This window comes from Manis javanica, chromosome 7, assembly GCF_040802235.1.
Source record: "Manis javanica isolate MJ-LG chromosome 7, MJ_LKY, whole genome shotgun sequence".
Lineage (NCBI taxonomy): Eukaryota > Metazoa > Chordata > Mammalia > Pholidota > Manidae > Manis > Manis javanica.
The window spans coordinates 95,551,745-95,571,191 of record NC_133162.1 but is presented as its reverse complement, the minus strand read 5'-3'; the positions used below and the strand labels follow the sequence as shown (position 1 = coordinate 95,571,191).

Genomic DNA, 19,447 nt, shown 5'->3' with positions numbered 1-19,447 from the left:
ACTTATTCAGGTTTGGAAATCAATGAAGGTTCCCTGTAACCATAGGTTGGCCAAGAGGATATGGGTGTCAGGAGCCAGGAGTCTGTGGCTATTGTTTCCAGGAACAGTTTCCAGTGGAGAGAGGGGTCCATCTCAGCGTGTGGTGAGGAGGTCACGTGAGGGTGAGGGATCTTCTGTGGCCAGAAGCTGGTAGTTCCTGAGTAAAAGCTGGTTGAAAGCTTGATTAGAGATTTTTCTGACTTGGGATTTGATGAACTTTATTATACAGGGTAAGAAGAGACAGGTGAGAAGAATGATTATTATGGGGCCTGCAATGGGCCAGAGCCAGGTGAGGAGGAGGTTTGTTAGTATTGACGAGAATGGGTTGGAATTGGAAGCAGAGTGGAGACTGAAGGCAAGGTGGGTGAGTTTGGTAATGTCAGTTTCTACAATGCCAGATTCGTTGATGTAATAGCAGCACTCTTCCCAGAGGAAGACGCAGGTGCCGCCCTTCTCGGCTGTAAGCAGATCTAGGGCCCGCCGGTTTTGAAGGGTGACTAGCTAGCGAAGTGACCTGTCTTTGGAGAGAGGCTAGAGAATCGGCAGTGGATGTCAGGGCTCCCTCAAGTTTGGCGTTGAGATCTCTAACTGCCTATAGAGAGTGACCCAAGGCTTCTCCCGAAAACCCTGCCCCAATAGCTGAGGTGGTCCAAGAGATACTGACCATGATGGGAAGGAAAGCAGCCCTTTTTGTGCGCGAGGGCAAGGGAGGTTGGAGCTCAAGGAATTCTGCCATGCTGTAAAGTGTTAACTGTGGGATTAGGGTGACAGAATGCAGGGTGTATCGGAGTTGAGAGGCAGTGAGTTGAAAAGACTGCTATTACACTAAAAGAAGTGTCCTGGTTGTGCAAAAGTCTTAGAGCTGGAGGTAGGGGTGTAGATAGAGAGGCAGTGAAGTGCGCTGGAGGGTGGTGGAGTTGGGCCTACACAGTGGTGGATGGTGAGATTATCTGAGTATTCTGGTTCCCATAGGGGTATGTCTGCCAGGGGGCAGAGGGGTTGTCTTTCTGCATGGAAGGAGTAGTTGGAAATATTAAGGGGCATGGCGGCCAGCAGTGGGCGCTGTAGTGATGCGCACAAGAAACAATTGGCGGTGTTAAGGGTGTGGTTGAGAAAGATGGTGGTGTCCTGAATGAGCTGTAATGAAGAGTAGGAGAAATGGGAAGAGGGGTGGGGATAAGAAGATGAAGAGGCGCTATCAAGAGTTTGGATAATGACTTTTTCAGAATGTCTGCTATCTGATGCAACTTGAGAGATCTGGGAATGAGAGGGAACATACTTTCGAGAGATATGAAGGGTACTGTGGGGGGTCGAGGACCCCCGTAGTAAACTGAGGCTGTGACTCTGGCAGCCCATCGAGAGTCCCAGGGATCTGGGATTGATAAGAAGAATGAGCCATTGGGATATTTCATGAAACGGTTGGAGGAGTAATACTGTGGGTACTGGAAGTTACCTATGTAGAGTAGGGACATCTCCTGTAGGTATCTGGCCATCGCCTGCAATAGGCTTGTTTTTGGTCATAGAGGAAGCAGAGGTAGGGAGAATAAGGGTAGCTGCTAGTGAACACTTCAGTGGAGGGAGGAAAGTGGAGGTATAAAGGCTCAGAGCAGCTTTTCAGAGGGCAGTCTGGTGTGGCAATGAGGGCAGTAACTTTTGTTTGATGCTGTGTGTAAGTCTGTCTGACTTTGAATCGCCATACAAAGGAGGCTGGGGTGGTGGGGAAGACAATAGGAATGAGGAAAAAAAGCGAGAGAGCAGTAAAGTAGGAAAAAGTCATGATTTGTGTATGGATGGCAAAGGGGGTGAACGGGGTTTTGGAGGAAAGAGGACAGTAAGGTCAGGAGTCTGGAGGGAGGGAGAGTCTGTAAACTTTTGTAGGTTAAGAGATCCTTTAGGTGATGTGGGGACAGAATGGTAAGGGGCGCCCTGAATGTCAGTTTATGAGCTGCCTTCTGCAAGAGCTGCCCAGCGGCTAATGCCCGTAGGCAGGGGGCCCATCCCCGAACTGTGGGGTCTAATTGCTTGGAGAGATAAGCTACTGGGGCAAAGGATGGGCCATAATATTGGCCTAGTACTCCTAGAGCTTGACTGGACCTCTCATGAATGTATAATGATAAGGGCTTCGACAAATCAGGAAGATGGAGAGCTGGGGCTTCCACAAGGGCTTGACAGAGCTTAATGAAGGAGTGTTGGGGTGAGGAGGATAATGGTTTTTTAGGGGGGGCTCTTGCTGAGGTCGTATAGGGGTTTTGCCAACAGGGAGCAGGGAGAAGTTAGGGATTTACGGTCTAAAATATCTAGCCAGGCTTAGAAAGGAAAGGATTTCTGTCTTGGTTTTGGGAATGGGCAGGTCAGAGAGGAGCCATTTTCTGTCTAAGGTAACGGACTTTCTTTGTTGAGATAGAAGGAATCTGAGGTAAGTGACAGGAGGGGAAGAGATTTGAGCTTTGACGGGGGATACTTGGTAACTTCTGGACGCTAGAAGGTTAAGTAGGGAGGCAGTGTCAAGTTGAGACTGTTCTCACGAGAGACTGCAGAGTAGAAGATTGTCCATGTATTATAATAAGGTGGACTTGGAGTGATCATGATGAAACTGTTTGAGGTCTTGAGCTAGGACCTGTCTAAAAATATGGGGACTATCTCGGAAGCTTTGTGGCAAAACTGTCCAGGTGAGTTGTTCAGAATGTCTTGTGTATGGGTCCGTCCAGGTGAAGATGAAAAAATCTTGGGAGCAGGGGTCTAGAGGGATAGAAAAATGGGTCCTTGAGATCTAGGACTGAGAAGTGGGATGCTGAGGCTGTATGGATTTGGAACTAAGGGATGGATAGGGACAATGGCTATGTTGATGAGGCGAAGGTCTTGGACAAGGCGGAAAGATCCGTTGGTTTTTTTAACAGCTAATATGGGGGTATTAAATGGGGAGTGAGTGGGTCTGCTTGAATGATGGGTTGGAGGCCTATGAGGGCTGAAGTGGTTAGGGGGTATTGGGCCTGACAGATATACTGAGAGGGGTCACATAATTTGATAGAGGCAGGGGGACATAGGGCCACGGAGGGGCTTGTAATGTCCCAAACTTTGGGATTTACAGGGTGTATGAGGGCAGAACCGGAGCTTTCATTGGGTAGAGGGGGGTCGTCGGCTATGAGGGCCATCAGAAAGGGAGTACTGGGGGCTGTGGGAGTGGATATAGTTATGGAAACGTGGAGGAGGGAAAGGATGTCTCGTCCTAGTAAAGGGATGGGACACTGGGGCATAACCAGGAAGGAGTGGGAGAAAGGTATGGGATTGTCTTGGATTGTGCATAAAAGGGTGGGTGGGGGGTTTAATGGGAAAATCTGTTTACCTCCTACTCTGACTATAGGAGTAATGGCTGGCGTGGTAGGGCCCCGGTATTCTCACAAGACTGAGAAGGTGGCTCCTGTATCTAGGAGGAAGGAGATGGGGTGACCGTCTACTGTTAAAGTAACCCTGGGCTCCTGTTCGGTGATGGAAATGGTCGGGCGAGAAGCCCCCGGGCCCCATCAATCTTCTTCTGCCAGCCCCACTACGGCGGGCTTAGGATGGGGGTTGTTCGTCCAGCCTCCCCTTCGGGTGGTTGGGCAACCAGACCCCCAGTGGCCCTTTTTGTGTCATCTGGGGCATGGGGTGGTAGGAGATCTGGGGGAGGGGCACGCCCTTGACCAATGTCCCTCTTTTCTGCACTTGAAACAAGCTCTTGGGGGGGCTTGTTTGTAGAGGGGCGCCCAGGTTGTGGTTTTATCAGCTGGGCCAACATCTGGAAATTGGCCTGATCAGCCTTTTGTTTACGGCATTCTTTCTCCTCCTCCCGCTTATGGAAGACTTTAAAGGCCACTGTTAGGATCTCAGTCTGTGGGGTAGCGGGGCCCTGTTCTAACTTTTTGAGTTTAGCTTTAATGTCGGGGTAGCCTTGAGCTAGGAAGTATGTCATAAGGACATGTCTTCCTTCAGGTGTTTCTGGGTCCAGGCTGGTATACTGTAATAGGGCTTGAGTGAGTCTAAGAACTCGGAGGGGATTTCATCTCTCTTTTGAATTATTGTCTTGGAGCTTTTGAAAATTGACTACTTTACAAGCTGCCCTTTTTCAGACCTGCTATTAAGCAGGAGGCAAAAATATCTCGAGAGCGGAGACTCATGGCGGTGTTATGATTTCAGTGTGGGTCTTGTTCGGGGACAGCAGTGGGGCTAGGGGGATAGGTGGGGTCAGTCCTGTGGGTTTCAGTAGCCTGCATTTGGGCGAAGTCCTAAACTCGTCTACGCTCTTCAGGGAGGAGAGTATTGGCCAGGAGCATGAAAATGTCATGATGTGTGAGGCTGTAAGACTGGAGGGTCTATTGAAACTCCCTGATGTATGTCATGGGATCAGTGGAAAAGGAACTTAGGCATTTCTCTAGTTAGGCTAAATCTCTTAAGGAGAAAGGGACGTGAACGCGCACGATGCCTTTGGATTGTGCTACCTCCCGGAGGGGGGCGATAATTTTGGGAGGCTCTCGGGACTGAGTCTGAGGGGGACTGAAGGGTTCTGGCTCAGTCTGTGGGGGAGTGACGCGGTCTAGCCGTGCCTAGTCGAGCAGGTCCTGAAGTGCAGAAGAGGGGCAAAGAAAAGAAAGAAAGATAGAATCGGACCCACATGTCGCCAGCTAGCAGCCCAGCTGCTTGCCTCTGCTGCTTTAGTTGGTCTTGAACTCATGACTCTGAGGTTAAGAGTCCCATGCTCTACTGAGCTACAGCAGGGCTCCAGTTAATTGCTTATGGAATGCGTTGTTTTCTATTCCTGCCACATTGGCAAGTGGGGGAAGGGCATAGCTAGAAGGAGGGGCGGTGTTTCTACACATCTTTAAGGTCTCCCTATTTTCAGAGTGAGGAGTCTTGGCAAGATATGTTTTTGTGGACAGATAACTTCTAAGGACTGCACCGGTTGTTCTCTAGCTTGTGCTTTCCCATGCTGCGTTCACACATGGGGGGAGGTGCTTTCCCATTCTCTCTACAAACATGTGAGAAGACAAAGGCGGTCCCTAACAGGGGAGAAACAGGTGATGAGGGCAAAGACGGAGGAGGCCCCTGGGACCTAGTTAAAGGGGGGCTGAAAGGCTCAGTCTTAATCTGCAGGGAATGAAGGTGGAGGAGCTGAGATGGGGGAGAAGATGGTTGGGGAGGAAGGGAGAAGGGCTGTTGTAGGAGAAGAAGGGGAAGGGAGTGAACAAGAGGCTTCTGCGGGGGTGGCGGCTTGCAGGCTAGGAGTACTTGGGAGGGGGTGGGGAGAGGAGGAGGCAGAAAGCTTCGATATAGGGAATCTCCTTCCATTTTTTCAGGCGCTGGCAATAGTTAAAAAGATCGCGAGTGATGTTAGGATCAAGAGTTCCCCCTGCGGGCCATTGCTTGTTATTGTCTAGGGGGGTATGTCGGCCAATCTTGGGAGCAATATTTACAGAGAAGTTTTGGTTTTATATCAGGCATCAGGGAGAGGGTAGCCAGATGCTTAAGCAGGCATTCAAGAGGTGAACTTTCAGGGAGGGATGAGGAGGCTCCCATGGCTAAAGGACAGAGAAGGAGACAAACGGGAAGACGAACGGAGATCCTCGGACTGGAAGCAGACCACAAGGAGACAAAGGGCGTCCCCGATGATCCTTGGTGGTCTGCGGAAACTTGTATACGAGTCGGAATTTCTTGGGAAGTGTAGGTCGTCACCCAGACTTCCCTAAGAAGGCAGAGTGCCGGAGTCACGAGGTACCTAGCGCTAGGCGTTTTCGGCGGACGGAGCAGAAGGAGGGGGGGGGAAAGGGAGCGTTCTCATCCACAAAGGAGTCACCTCGTTTATGGCTGTTGGAGGGGGGTGCCTGAGAGTCAGTCGCAGCCATGAACGCCTGAGGCGGGGATTTATGACTGTCCGAGGAGGGGTTTGAGCATCCGCCGCAGCCGTAAAGGCTTGAGGCGGGGATTTATGGCTGTTTGGGGAGGGGCCTGAGGGTCCGCCGCAGCCGTGACGGCCTGAGGCGGGGAGAGTTCCCTCCTCATCCCCGAGCGTCAGGGCCTTGCCGGACGATCACGGTCAATGGCACTGCGATAGCTCGGGGAAGAGTGGCCCACCCCGGGGAAATTTTGCTTAAAAACTTTCAGCACTGATGGAAGGGATGGTGAATGTGTTTGACTGTCGGAGGAGGGGCCTGAGCGTCCGCCGCAGCCGTAAAGGCTTGAGGCGGGGATTTATGGCTTTTGGAGGAGGGGCCTGATTGTCCGCCGCAGCCGTGAAGACCTGAGGCGGGGAGCGTTCCCTCCTCATCCCCGAGCGTCAGGGCCTTGCCGGATGATCATGGTCAATGGCACTGCGATACCTCGGGGAAGAGTGGCCCACTCCGGGGGGAAAACTTACCTAAAGGCCAGAGAGGAGTGGTGAGTGTGATGACCCAGCGCCGGAAAAAGAGGACAAGGGCAAGCTGCTGCTGGTGTCAGGGGAAGACGGGGCCCAGTTGGGGTGTCCCGTCTCCCGGGTTTCGGCACCAATGAAAGGAAAGGAGCGACACATAGCAGCAATTCACTGGAGAGTTCTGCTTTATTAGGGAAAGGTGCTGGGTTATATAGGAGGGGGCATGAATTGATTGACGTGTCACTTCTACGGGGCTGTTGGCTGTTGGCTAGGTGCTGGGATTGGGAGGGGGCGAGAGGTGATTGGGCTTAAGGTGGCGCCGGCGGGAACTGAGGACCCCGGAGAGAAGCTGAAAGTTTGCCATCTTACTGGTGGGGACCCTTCAATTACCTATTGATATGGAAATGAACCTTCCTCTCCCCCTGAGCAACGCCTGTTGATATTCATATGTACTAAAGCCAGGCGAGATATTCTAGAAATATTACAATTTTATCCACAGTGATGCACGCATAAGCCAAGGAATGCCCAGTATTGCTGGAAGCCACTGGAAGCTAGGAGAGGAACAAGGAAATTTTCCTCCTTAAGATCTTCAGACAAATCCTGACCCTATCAACACTTTGATTTTGGATTTCCATGCTTTCTGATTTAAGTCACCCAGTTTGGGCTGATTTCTTATGGCTGCCACAGGAAACTAATACACTTACCTCCCACCTGTGCCTCTGTCCCTTGGCCTAGCCGCCAGGGTTGAGGCTGTGTGTGCTGGTGAGTCATATGGGGGACCAAAGTAGGGGCCCACACCAGAAGTTTCCTTCTCTCACTCAAGAATTATTGATCACCTACTGGACTTCAGGTTCACTTGGGTGTAGACATGAAGAAAGACACAGCCCATATGACACTCTGGCCTCAGGTAAGCCAGTGAGATTCAGCCCAGGCCACAGCCAGCCACACAATGTTCCCATGAGCAGTGCAGGGGTACTCTGGCCAAAGGTGTCTTGGCTGCCAGAGCAGCTGCAGGCTGAGGGCCAGTGCAGCAGGAGGGGATGCTCCAGGGCTGTTGGGGTTGCTCAGTGGGAGTCTCACCTGGCACTCCAGCCCCACTCTAGGGCACTGAGCTTGGGCTTGCTCCCTGTGTCTCATACCACCAAAGCTCACAGTGGCCACCACCTTGGGGATTGTGGGTAAAGCTGAAGTATTTCCAGAATCTTTCACCGGCTTTAGTACATCTGCATATAAATAGATGTTTCCAAGGTGTGGTGAGAAGTACTATCTCCATATCAATAGGTAATTACAAGGGCCTGTGAGGGCTTATCTGGACCAGAGAAGTTGGGTGGAGTTCTCTTCTGCTGCAGCCTGTTAAGGGACAGGACGACTGCTTGTAAGAAATAAGCAGGTTTCTTAACTTTATCTCTCCCTTTGAATGATTTTGGTTTCAAAGGTATTTTTGTCCCAGGATTTTCTCCCAGAGTTATAGGCATCTTACAAAGTTGACCCCCAAAGTCTCAGAGAGGTCAGTGGCCTGCCCTGGGTCACACAGCTACCATAGGGGTTTGTTATTTATTTAAAAGCAAGTAGTAATTTAATAAAGCAAAGCACACACTCGGCAAGGGAATGCAGGCATGCTCCACAGGTGAGTAGCCTGGGGGGTCAACTTAGGTGGTCTTATAGCTGGAGTTTTAAGCAGGGGTGGGACATTTATCAGGTAAGGTAGGGTTTTCTCAGAATAAGGAGGGGATTTCTGGGAACTAGGGTGAAGCCCTCATTGTCTTCAGATGGTCTTCTTCGGAACTGTCATGTGACTTTCAGTATGCTAACGAGCGTATAAGGTACTTTGAAGTGAAGTCACGGTCAACTTCCCCTCTGTGTTGGAGCCAGGCAGTTTTGGCAGGTCTGTTTTCTGTATCATCCCTCCCCATATCCTGTGGGAACAGGTGACACAGAATGTTTAGAATATAACCAAGCATCTAACCAAATGTAAACACCAGCCAAAGTCCCAACCCTCCCCCTGCTCATGTCTGGCTATCCACTTACTGTAACATTCCTCCTCCAGGAATGTGGACCCTTGAAATCTTTCAAGGGAAAATGGGTGGTGTTCGCTCCTCTGCAGCTGCTTCCTGCTGAGGAGGGGTGCTGACTCTCCCTATGGGCCCAGCAGTTCTTGCTGTCTGTCAGCGGGAGGAGGGTCATGTAGTTGTTTCAGCTATGGCCAAAACAGACAAGGGCACATAAAAGGAGGATGCAGCTGGGCTGTGGGATTGCATCCCATGAAGGTTTAAGCCCAGGCATCCTGCCCCTGCCCAGAGCTCTTTCCTCCTGCCCCTTTGTGCTTTGTGTCTGGCTCTCAAATGGTGGAGATCTGAGAGCTATGCCAGTGTGATTTCCAAAGTGAATGTAAGCACTGGAGAGTCGGACCCCGTCACCCTCCACCTCCATCTTGCTGACACTGGGAGAGTGTTGATAACCATAGGCCATTTCCTCCAGAGCCTAAACAAACCCCCATGGGCTTTGGGGTGGGGCTTGTGAGGCTCTGGGGTTGCGAGGGTGGGCTTGGGGTGCAGGAATTGATGGTGTAAAGGAGGGCAGAGAGCATCAAGAGTCAGGAAAAAGGACTAATAACATTTAACCTAACTGCCTAAAGCATGGGCCACCCAGTTTTGAATAAACAACCCGAGGCTAAGCTTAGAAATGCGCCTGCTTTAAGTTAGATAACTGGGCAACAGCCTGGGGGCATGATCCGTGATAAGTCACATAGACATGCTTGGGTAAGCAAGAGACAACAATTGAAGCGGTCAGGCAACTGGAGTGTTCCCTAAAAGGTTACAATACAGAATGTGTTCTAAAATTATTGGTTGTAGAAATGTGCGGGCTTCGGTGTAACAGCTGTGAAAATCCTATACCTGAAGTTGCCTGGGGGTCGGTAGCTCGGACTCGGCCTGCGTGTCAGGGGAGGTGCCGTCGACCCCAGCTTGCTGGCTGAATAAAGACTTTGCCTGTACTTACATCTCCATGCCTGTGTGCTTTGTTCTCTCAGGAAAACCCTGAGTTCCTGGACCCTAACATTTGAGGGCTCATCCGGGATCCGTGCGGCTTCCCTGAGAACAAAGGACGGCTGGAGGCAAGGTCTAATTGTCCGGACGGGGCAGTGCAATTCGAGGGTCGCCCCCTCGTGTCTGCATAAATCCATTATAAAGCGGGAGTCACCATCCCATGTATGGTCTCGGGTTAGTGAACCCAAGTGAGAGAGTCCGGGTTGGTAGTCCCGGACCCCAGGTTAGCGACCCTGGGTGAAGCCCAGGTAACCAATCCTGGCCCTAAGGTCCAAGTGACTTGGCCTTAGGAAGGCAAGTCTGATCGGCAGAAAACTGGCGCCCGAGGAGGAAAAGATCGAGCTCGTCACCCTGCGGCGGTCCGAGTGGACGCCTTTCGGGAGAATAATGAGAGTTTTTGAGGATCCTGAAAGTGGTGAGTGTGGTGCGCACCAGAGTGAGAGAAGGACCGGTCCGAACGATTGTGATCAGATGTGGTATGTGTGCTTGGTGTTTATTTTACTGTGTTTTGGTTTCAGTTTATATTTTTTTATGCGCTTCTTATTTTAACTTCCTTGTTCTAAGCCTCTCCTGCTCTCTCCGTTCCTCCTTTCTGCCACTACATCATTCCCCGCAGGCACGGTTCGGGCAATTAAGAGCCATTAGGGCGCCCGCCGCTAGAAGACTCCCGTTACAGGGTAAGAGGGTCACAGCCGCGAATCCCAGATACATTTGCGTCCCCTGCAGAAGAAAAACTGTGCAACGACAGGCACCCATTCACAAGCACATATAACAGTCATCTTGTTTGAAGTGGCATCTTCATCCTTCGCCTTTGTCTCCCTCATATCCTTTTTCTTCTTCTTTTTCACTATGGGTCAGGCTCAGGCTACTCCTAAGAGTCTGATCCTTTCCCATTTCCCGGAGGTCAAGAAAGGCCTTAAATATGAGCCTTGGCATCAAGAAGGGTAAGCTTGACACCTTTTGCTCAGTCGAGTGGCCTTCCTTTGGAGTAGGCTGGCCAACCCAGGGATCTCTTTCCCTGGACCTTATCGGCAAAGTCAAAACCATGATCTCCCGACCAGGCCCTGAGGGCCACCCTGACCAACTCCCCTATATCTTGGTCTGGGAAAATCTAGCCGAGAATCCTCCATCCTGGCTGAGGCCCTTTTTGGTGGGGAAACCTCATACTGACCCCCTAAAGACCTCCGTCCTAGTTGCTCAGGAAAAATTAGAGCCCTCTGATCGCAGGGCCAGAAATCCTGTGCGCCCGAGTGCGCCGCCTGTCCTCCCCGACAGTTCTCCTCTCTACCCCCTTCTGCTGATTGAGCAGCCACCCTCGTATGCGGTGGAGGGGGGTGAAGTTTCCGGGAGGATAGAAAACGAGGCTGGGGAACCCAGTGGGAACCAGGCGGCCGCAGCTTCCCCAGACTCTTCAGCAGAGGGAGGCAGGAAGCCAGAAAGAGCTTCCCCACACTCCCCCACCCTGGCCCCACGCTGGGTGCCAGGTAGAACAGGAGGAATGCAATTAAGGCCTCGGGGGCCAGGGAACAAGAAGGGGAGGCTCCCTCCTCCACCTCAGAAGGAGCAGTGCCGGTTCTGCCTGTGCGCGCCATCGGTACAGGCATCGCTCAACAATATCAATACTGGCCCTTTTCATCTAGTGACCTCTATAATTGGAGGACTCAGAACCCTCCCTTCTCAGAGGACCCCAAGTGTCTTATAGGTTTAGTGGAGTCCATTATGTTTACCCATCGTCCCACAAGGGAAGACTGCCAGCAATTGCTCCACACTCTTCACGATGGAAGAGCAAGAGCGTATCCTCAATGAGGCCAGGAAAAATGTCCTCGGAGAGAATGGAAGAGCCACTACCCTCCAGCCCATCATCGACAAGGTGTTCCCACTTACATGCCCAGATTGGGACTTCGGGACTGCAGAAGGTAGGGAGCATCTCCGGGTCTACCGCCAGACTCTAATGACCGGTCTCCGGGCGGCCGCCAGACGGCCCACTAACCTGGCTAAGGTAAAAACTATTGTTCAGGGGGAAATGGAAAGCCCAGCCACATATCTGGAAAGGCTGTTTGATGCTTACAGGCAGTACACCCCATAAACCCAGAAGCAGAGGAACACAGATCAGCTGTAGTCCTCTCATTCATCAACCAGGCAGCCCCCGATATCCGGAGAAAACTCCACAAGCGGGAGGACCTGGGGGAGATCTCTATTAGAGAGCTGCTGCAGCAGGCAGAGAAGGTCTTCAATGCTAGGGAAGCTCCAGAAGATAGAGAAGAAAGGCTGAGGAAAGAGAAATGGGTAATACAGGAGAAAAATAGGAAGGAAGACAGAGAATTTCAGAAGAGGGAAAACAAGAAGCAGACGGAGGAGATGGCCAGGATATTCCTGGCCGGGGTGAAGGAGGGCCCTAGGCCACCTCGAGGAACAGGACCCCGCCAATCCCGACTAGGACAAGATCAATGCGCCCTGTGCAAGAGATATGGACATTGGAAGAGGGAGTGCCCCCAAAGGAGGGAACAAGGAGGAGGGAACCCTGTTAAAACCCTGCACCTAGGAGAGGAGGATTGACGGGGACGGAGCTTGGCACCCCTCCCAGAGTCCTGGGTAACCCTGTGTGTGGAGGGGACTCCCATTGGGTTCATAGTAGACACTGGGGCACAATATTCAGTTCTCAACCAGGCCCACGGTCCCCTGAACCCAGGACGCACAAGTATAGTCCAGGGAGCGACAGGGTCCAAGAAATGTGCCTGGACCACTAGCAGAAAAGTGGACCTAGGAAGGCATCAGGTCTCTCACTCATTTCTGGTCATACCTGAGAGCCCCGCACCGCTGTTAGGTAGAGACTGACTAACCAAGGTTGGGGCACGCATTCATTTTGAACCAGACGGGATAAAAATCATGGACAAAGAAGGGCAGCCCCTACAACCGGCGCATATGTTAACTCTGTCCCTGGCCGACGAACATCATCTGTTTCAGGCGGATCAAGAAAAGGGGGCCGGGGAGAAATGGACTCTTGGTTACAGAAGTTCCCTTCCGCATGGGCCGAGACCGGAGGAATTGGTCTCGCTAAACACCTATCCCCGGTTGTTGTTCAACTCAAAGCCGCGGCTCTACCCATCCGGGTCCGGCAATATCCAATGCCGGAAGAGGCTAGGAAAGGAATAGCACCCCATATCCATAGACTATTGGAGACAGGAATTCTTAAAACCTGCCAATCTGCATGGAATACGCCCCTGCTTCCAGTAAGGAAGCCTGGCAGTGGAGATTACAGACCAGTGCAGGACTTGCGAAAGGTCAATGAGAGGGTAGAAGACATCCATCCTACAGTGCCCAACCCTTACACCCTACTCAGCTACCTGCCACCCGCACATGTGTGGTATACTAATCTGGACCTGAAAGACGCCTTCTTCAGTATCCCACTCTCTGAAGTTAGTCAGCCTTTGTTTGCCTTTGAGTGGCAAGAACCAGGGGGAGGAAGAAAAGGGCAGCTTACCTGGACTAGACTGCCACAGGGCTTCAAGAACTCTCCCATCTTATTCAATGAAGCCCTAAGCCAGGACCTGGAGCCCTTTTGCAGGAGCCACCCCCATGTGACACTGCTGCAGTATGTGGATGACCTGTTGCTGGCTACAGAAACCCATGAGGAGTGTGAAGAAGCCACAGGGAACTTGCTGGCTGAACTAGGCGAACTGGTATATCGAGCCAGCGCCAAGAAAGCCCACATCTGTCAGAGGTCAGTAGTCTACCTGGGGTACGAAATATCTAATGGGGCCAGGTGACTAACGCAGGCTATGAAAAAAACTATCCTGACTATCCCCGTCCCCTCCTCACCCCGGGGAGTGAGAGAATTTCTTGGCTCAGTGGGGTTTTGCAGGCTTTGGATTCCAGGGTACGCAGAAATAGCCCGACCGCTATATGAAGCGACCAAAGAAGGGCTGAGATGGCAATGGACTCAGGAACGACAAGAGGCTTTTGACAGACTAAAAGAAGCTCTCCTCCAGGCCCCCGCCCTATCTCTGCCAGACCCAGAAAAACCCTTTATCCTATTTATAGATGAAAAGAAGGGAGTGGCCAAAGGAGTCCTGGCTCAGCAGCTGGGCCCATGGAAGAGACCTGTGGCCTATTTGTCCAAGCGGCTAGACCCAGTGGCCTCCGGGTGGCCACCTTGTCTGCGTATCCTAGCAGCCATCGCTCTACTGGTAAAGGAGGCAGACAAGCTGACTTTTGGCCAGAACCTAAGAATATCAGCCCCACATACCGTAGAGGGGATCCTCAGGCATCCTCCAGGAAAATGGATGACAAACGCAAGACTCACCCACTACCAAGGGCTCCTACTAGACTCTCCACGAATCGCCTTCTCTGACCCGGTAACCCTAAATCCTGCCAACCTTTTGCCAGACCCAGATCCGATGACCCCCATCCATGACTGTGGAGACATCCTTTCCGAAATTATCCAGGTGCGAGCAGACCTGAAAGACACACCGTTTCCAAGCTGTGAGCTGAATTGGTATATGGATGGGAGCAGTTTTGTGCAGGAGGGGGTCAGGAGAGCAGGGGCAGCTGTAGTAACCCACGAAGGGGAAGTTGTCTGGAGCGCAGCTCTGCCCCCTGGCACCTCAGCACAGAAGGCGGAACTTATTGCTCTTGCTGAGGCCCTGGAAAGAGCAGAAGGCAAGAGGGCCAACATATACACAGATAGCAGATATGCCTTTGGCACTGTCCATGTCCACGGCGCCATCTACCGAGAAAGAGGATTCCGTTCCACAGAAGGGAAGGGACTGAGGAATCTGCAAGAAGTCCAAAGACTACTAGCTGCTGTCGAAAAACCCAAAGCAGTAGCAGTTATACATGTACCGGGCCACCAATCAAAGAAGACACCTGAGGCCATCGGCAACAGCCATGCTGATGCGGAAGCTAAAAGGGCAGCCCTCTCGGACTCCCTTGTACTTGCAGCCCTCGAAATACCCATACCTGAACTGCCCGCCTTGCCACCCAAACCTGAGTATTCCCCCCAGGATCTTGAGTGGATTAAGAAACAAGTCTCCGGGAAAGTGTTTAGGGAGGGAAATTGGAGTAGGGACCAAGAAGGTAGGTTGATCCTGCCTGAAGCACTGGGGCAGTACATGCTTGCTAATCTGCACAAGTCCACCCATCTACGCTGGAAAAAGCTGCTCAGCCTTTTCCAGTCTGCGCAGTTGGTGTTTCCCCACCAGAATGAGGCAGCTCGTCAGATCACGAATGAATGCAGTAGTTGTGCAAGGCTAAGACCAGCCCCAAGAGGGCTGCACCCGGCAGGTACCCGGGAAAGGGGGAGGGCTCCAGGGAGGAATTGGGAAATAGACTTCACCAAAATAAAACCAGGGAAGTATGGATACAAGTATTTGCTGGTTATGGTAGATACTTTCTCTGGGTGGGTGGAGGCCTTTCCAACCAAGCATGAGACTAGCCAGGTAGTAGCAAAAAGATTAATTGAGGAAATCATCCCCAGATATGGGGTCCCTGAAGCAATAGGTTCCGATAACGGCCCGGCTTTCGTTAGCAAAGTCCTGCAAGGACTAGCCCTAGCTTTGGGAGTAGATTGGAAGTTACATTGTGCTTATAACCCACAAAGCTCTGGGCAGGTAGAAAGAATGAATCGGACCTGAAGGAGACCCTTTCTAAATTGGTATTGGAGACTGGTGGGGACTGGGTGACCCTCCTTCCCTTAGCCATCTTCCGTGCTCGGAACTCCCCCTATGTACATAGTTTAACTCCATTTGAGATAATGTACGGGGCTCCTCCACCCATAATCCGGCGAGTGCAGCTTCCCGGTGTAAAGGACCCGTCCCCTTACTATCTGAAGGTGTTGCAAGCTCTTGCTAAAGTGCAGCAGGAAATCTGGCCCCTGATCAGAGCATATTACGAGGGCGGGAAAATTCCGAGCCCGGAACATGGCATAGTCCGAGGGGATATGGTGTGGGTCAAGAGACACCAAGTGAAGACTCTCGAGCCCAGGTGGAAAGGACCTTATGTTGTATTGTTTACCACCCCCACTGCTCTCAAGGTTGACGGTATCACTCCTTGGATGCACCACACCCATGTTCGGAAGATCCTGCCTCATCAGGATCCAGGGGCCCACAAGGAGGAGTGGAAGGTGCAGCAGCATCCTGCGAATCCCCTGAAACTACACCTAAGCTGAAGATGAAGGGGATCCTGCTGATAAGTGCCTTAGTATGGACCTGAAAGGGAACCACATCTGTGACCAGCCCCCCCCAGCCATGGGGCCTGACCTGGGTGCTGGTCAACGGCACAACTGGGGAAGTCATCAGTACCACAGAACACAGTGTGCCACTCGGAACCTAGTGGCCTGACCTGTTTTTCTGCCTTCGACGGATCAACCAAAGTTACCGGACCCTTTGGGGGATCGCCCCTTCGGCTGGCACCCAGGCCCAGGGATTTTATGCCTGCCCAAAAGCAGGTAAAGGAGAGTCATGTGGGTGGGGGCCCTTCTGGTGTGCCAAATTGACCTGTGTAACCTTGAACGATGGGGGTCAGAAATGGCCGGTTACAAAAGGGGATGCTGTCAAATTTTCTTATGTCAACCAGGGCCTCCCACGTCACGTGCAAAGGGACAGGGCTTGTGACCGGGACCGGGATTGGGTACGAATTCAATTCACTGAGATGGGCAAAAAGACTGAGGTATCACGTTGGATAAGAGGGCTAACATGGGGGATAAAGTACTATAAATCTTCGGGACATGAGGAAGAAGGCTCAACCCTCACCATTAAATTAACCGTGTTAGCTCCCACCGCCGCCGTAGGTCCCAACCCGGTTATAAATCCCCAGAAACCTTCAATCCAAGATAAGGGACTGAGCAAAAAGGATGAGAAAATGCCGACCAGGACGCTTGCTCCAGAACCCACGGGAGGACCGGGTCCATCGACCTCTGGGTTATGGGCCCAGCACACTCCCTCCGGGTTAGATAATCCCATGTGGGAAATGGTGCAGGCAGTAGTAGTGACTCTTAACCACACCACTTCCTCCCTCACCGGTCCCTGTTGGCTATGCTACCCAGGTTCACCCCTCTTCTATGAGGCAATCAGGATAAATGGCTCCTAGACTATCAACAACTCCCATCCCACTTACTAGGACGGGAGACCGTGGAGACTTACAATCGCTCAAGTCTCTATCGCTGGTACATGTGTAGGCACAGTCCCAATGGCCCAGAGCCAGTTATGCTCCTCCTATAATAGCACCCCGTGGGAGCAAGGAAAGTGGATTATACCCTCCTCGGGTTGGTGGCTCTGTTCAAAGACAGGCCTCACCCCGGCCCTATCCACCTCTGTGTTCAATACTAATAATGAGTTTTGTGTGCTGGTGGCCATTCTACCTCGCCTAATATATCATTCTCATGACTCTCTCCTTTCTTATTGGGAAGAAAGGCCGAATCCCCACCAGAGCAAGAGGGAGGCTGTTACTGCCCTGACCATTGGGATCCTCATCTCCCTAGGGATAGCAGGGGCAGGCACTGGGGTCGCAGCCCTCATGACACGGGAAAAAGGGCTCACAACCCTGAGGCTGGCAGTCGACAGGGACCTAGAACAGCTCCGACAGTCAGTATCAAACCTGGAGCAATCCCTCACCTCCTTGGCAGAGGTGGTCCTACAGAACCGAAGAGGCCTGGACCTCTTGTTCTTAAAAGAAGGTGGGCTATGCGCAGCCCTAAAAAAAGAATGCTGTTTCTATGTAGATAAGACAGGTGCAGTTAGAGATTCCTTAGCCAAACTAAAAAAAGATCTTGACAGGCGGCGTAAAGAATATGAAAGCAGCAGCAACGAAGGCTGGTTTGAATCTTGGTTTAAGCACAAGCCATGGTTTGCTACCCTCCTCTCGGCCGTTGCAGGGCCACTGGTCATCCTGCTGCTTTTGCTTACCATCGGCCCGTGTATAATAAATTGGCTGCTTAAGTTTGTGCAAGAGAAGTTTGACACCATCCAACTCCTGGTCCTTCGCCAAAAATATCAGGCCCTAGATACCACTGTGGAAGATTCCTTAGTCTGATCAAGAAAAGGGGGGAAATGTAAAGGAGGGCAGAGGGCATCAAGAGTCAGGAAAAAGGACTAATAACATTTAACCTAACTGCCTAAAGCATGGGCCACCCAGTTTTGAATAAACAACCCGAGGCTAAGCTTAGAAATGCGCCTGCTTTAAGTTAGATAACTAGAAGTGGGCAACAGCCTGGGGGCGTGATCCGTGATAAGTCACATAGACATGCTTGGGTAAGCAAGAGATAACAATTGAAGCGGTCAGGCAACTGGAGTGTTCCCTAAAAGGTTACAATATAGAATGTGTTCTAAAATTATTGGTTGTAGAAATGCGCGGGCTTCGGTGTAACGGCTGTGAAAATCCTATATAAGCAATACCTAAAGTTGCCTGGGGGTCGGCAGCTCGGCCTCGGCCTGCATGTCAGCTTGCTGGCTGAATAAAGACTTTGCCTGTACTTACATCTCCATACCTGTGTGCTTTGTTCTCTCGGGAAAACCCTGAGTTCCTGGACCCTAACAATGGGTGGGGGAAGACCCTCTCTCAGTTACAGAACACAGGCGGCACCAGGGGGCTGCCTCAAGTCCAGTACAGATGACTCAGGGACCTTCCTGTCAGAGGAAGGGGCGCCTGCCCAGAGCAGAAGGGGAAGCCTGAGACAGGGACCAGGGTCTGGGGTTCTCAGCGGGGGCTGCCGCTGCTTCCCTCTACCCTCCACCAGGGGGGTCCCTGCCAGAAGACCCCTTCCTTCCCCCCAAGAAGTGTTTCTGAGCTGTCCTCCCTCCTCACCACGTGGTCACATCTCAGTCATCCTGCCCAAATTCCTCATTCTGCCTAATCTCTTTCTGCTCCACCTCCCACTGTCCGCACAATCACACTTTGTCAAAATTCAAAATTACTCCCCTTTTTGAATATAAAGTTAGACATGCTCACTGTAGAAAAATGGTTAATAGAGAAAAATAGAAAGAAAGATAACCCTCCCATACCAGTTTGTGCTATTGCCCTCCAGGCTTTTCCTATTAATATAAAATACATTGAATATGAAAACAATTCATGTTTTTATCTTGCATTTCCTCCCTCCCGCCTCCATTATAGGCTAATACTGAATTTTCCTGGACTCTGCAAATTTTTCACAAAACATCAAAACATCTTTTTAAGAGAAGGCATAACATTCTAGTCTCTGTATATATAATGTATTTAAGTAATCCCTGATTCTTGGGCATTTAGGTTCTTTCCAATTTTTTGCTATGGTGGAATGATCTTTTAAAACCTAAATATGCTTAAATCCTTTGGCAGTATTTCCATGGCCTTCTGGATATTAAAATGTACCATTCAGCCCATGCAGTTGGTCATGACCTGATACCTGCTTCTCTCCCTGTCCTTTCACCTCTCCCACCTCCGGGTCTCTCCCATTGGAATGTGGAGGGTCATGCAATCCCCTGAATGCCCCTCTGCCCAGTGTGCTGGCCCAGCCCTCTGCTTTTCCCCAGTTTACCTTAGTGGCTTAGGGAAGCCATACTCCACCCCCAGCAGGATGGAAGTCCTGGCAGGTCCCTGCCCTCACAGGGCTGCATTCGCCTCGCTAGCACTTCCCTCCGTGTCCCAGTCTTGACCAAGTGCGATGAAGGAACAGTCTAGAAGGATTTTCCTCCCTGGTAAAAAGACACATTCAGGGGAACAACTGCTCCTCTCTGTGGACCATCACCTTGCCAGTGACACCTGCAAGCTGTTGTCTGGTGACCCAGGGGGAAGGTCCTGCCACACTTAGGATGACAATGGTGCAGCAGAAAGATGGAAGGCCTGCTTTCTTTGATGAATTGTCAAGCAGGGAGGCCAGGCCATTCATTGGTCATTCACCTCTGGACGTCTTATGACGTTCTGCATTGTTTAAGTCACTATTAGTTATTGTCTAAGCATCCTAACTGAGCTTTCCTCCCTGTCTCCATGGCTGGAATGTGGGACTTCAGCCATG

The 19,447-nt window shown here is 51.4% G+C and overlaps 1 long non-coding RNA gene across 1 annotated transcript; it reads right to left on the bottom strand.

The window, feature by feature from the left end:
• Nucleotides 1-7,953: 7,953 nt before the first annotated feature.
• Nucleotides 7,954-19,273, bottom strand: LOC140850605 (uncharacterized). The gene is made up of 3 exons (XR_012133546.1): nucleotides 18,971-19,273; nucleotides 8,450-8,618; nucleotides 7,954-8,337 (listed from the first exon to the last, which is right to left on the bottom strand). It is a non-coding gene; the product is annotated as an uncharacterized lncRNA (long non-coding RNA).
• Between the last annotated feature and the right edge of the window lie 174 nt (nucleotides 19,274-19,447).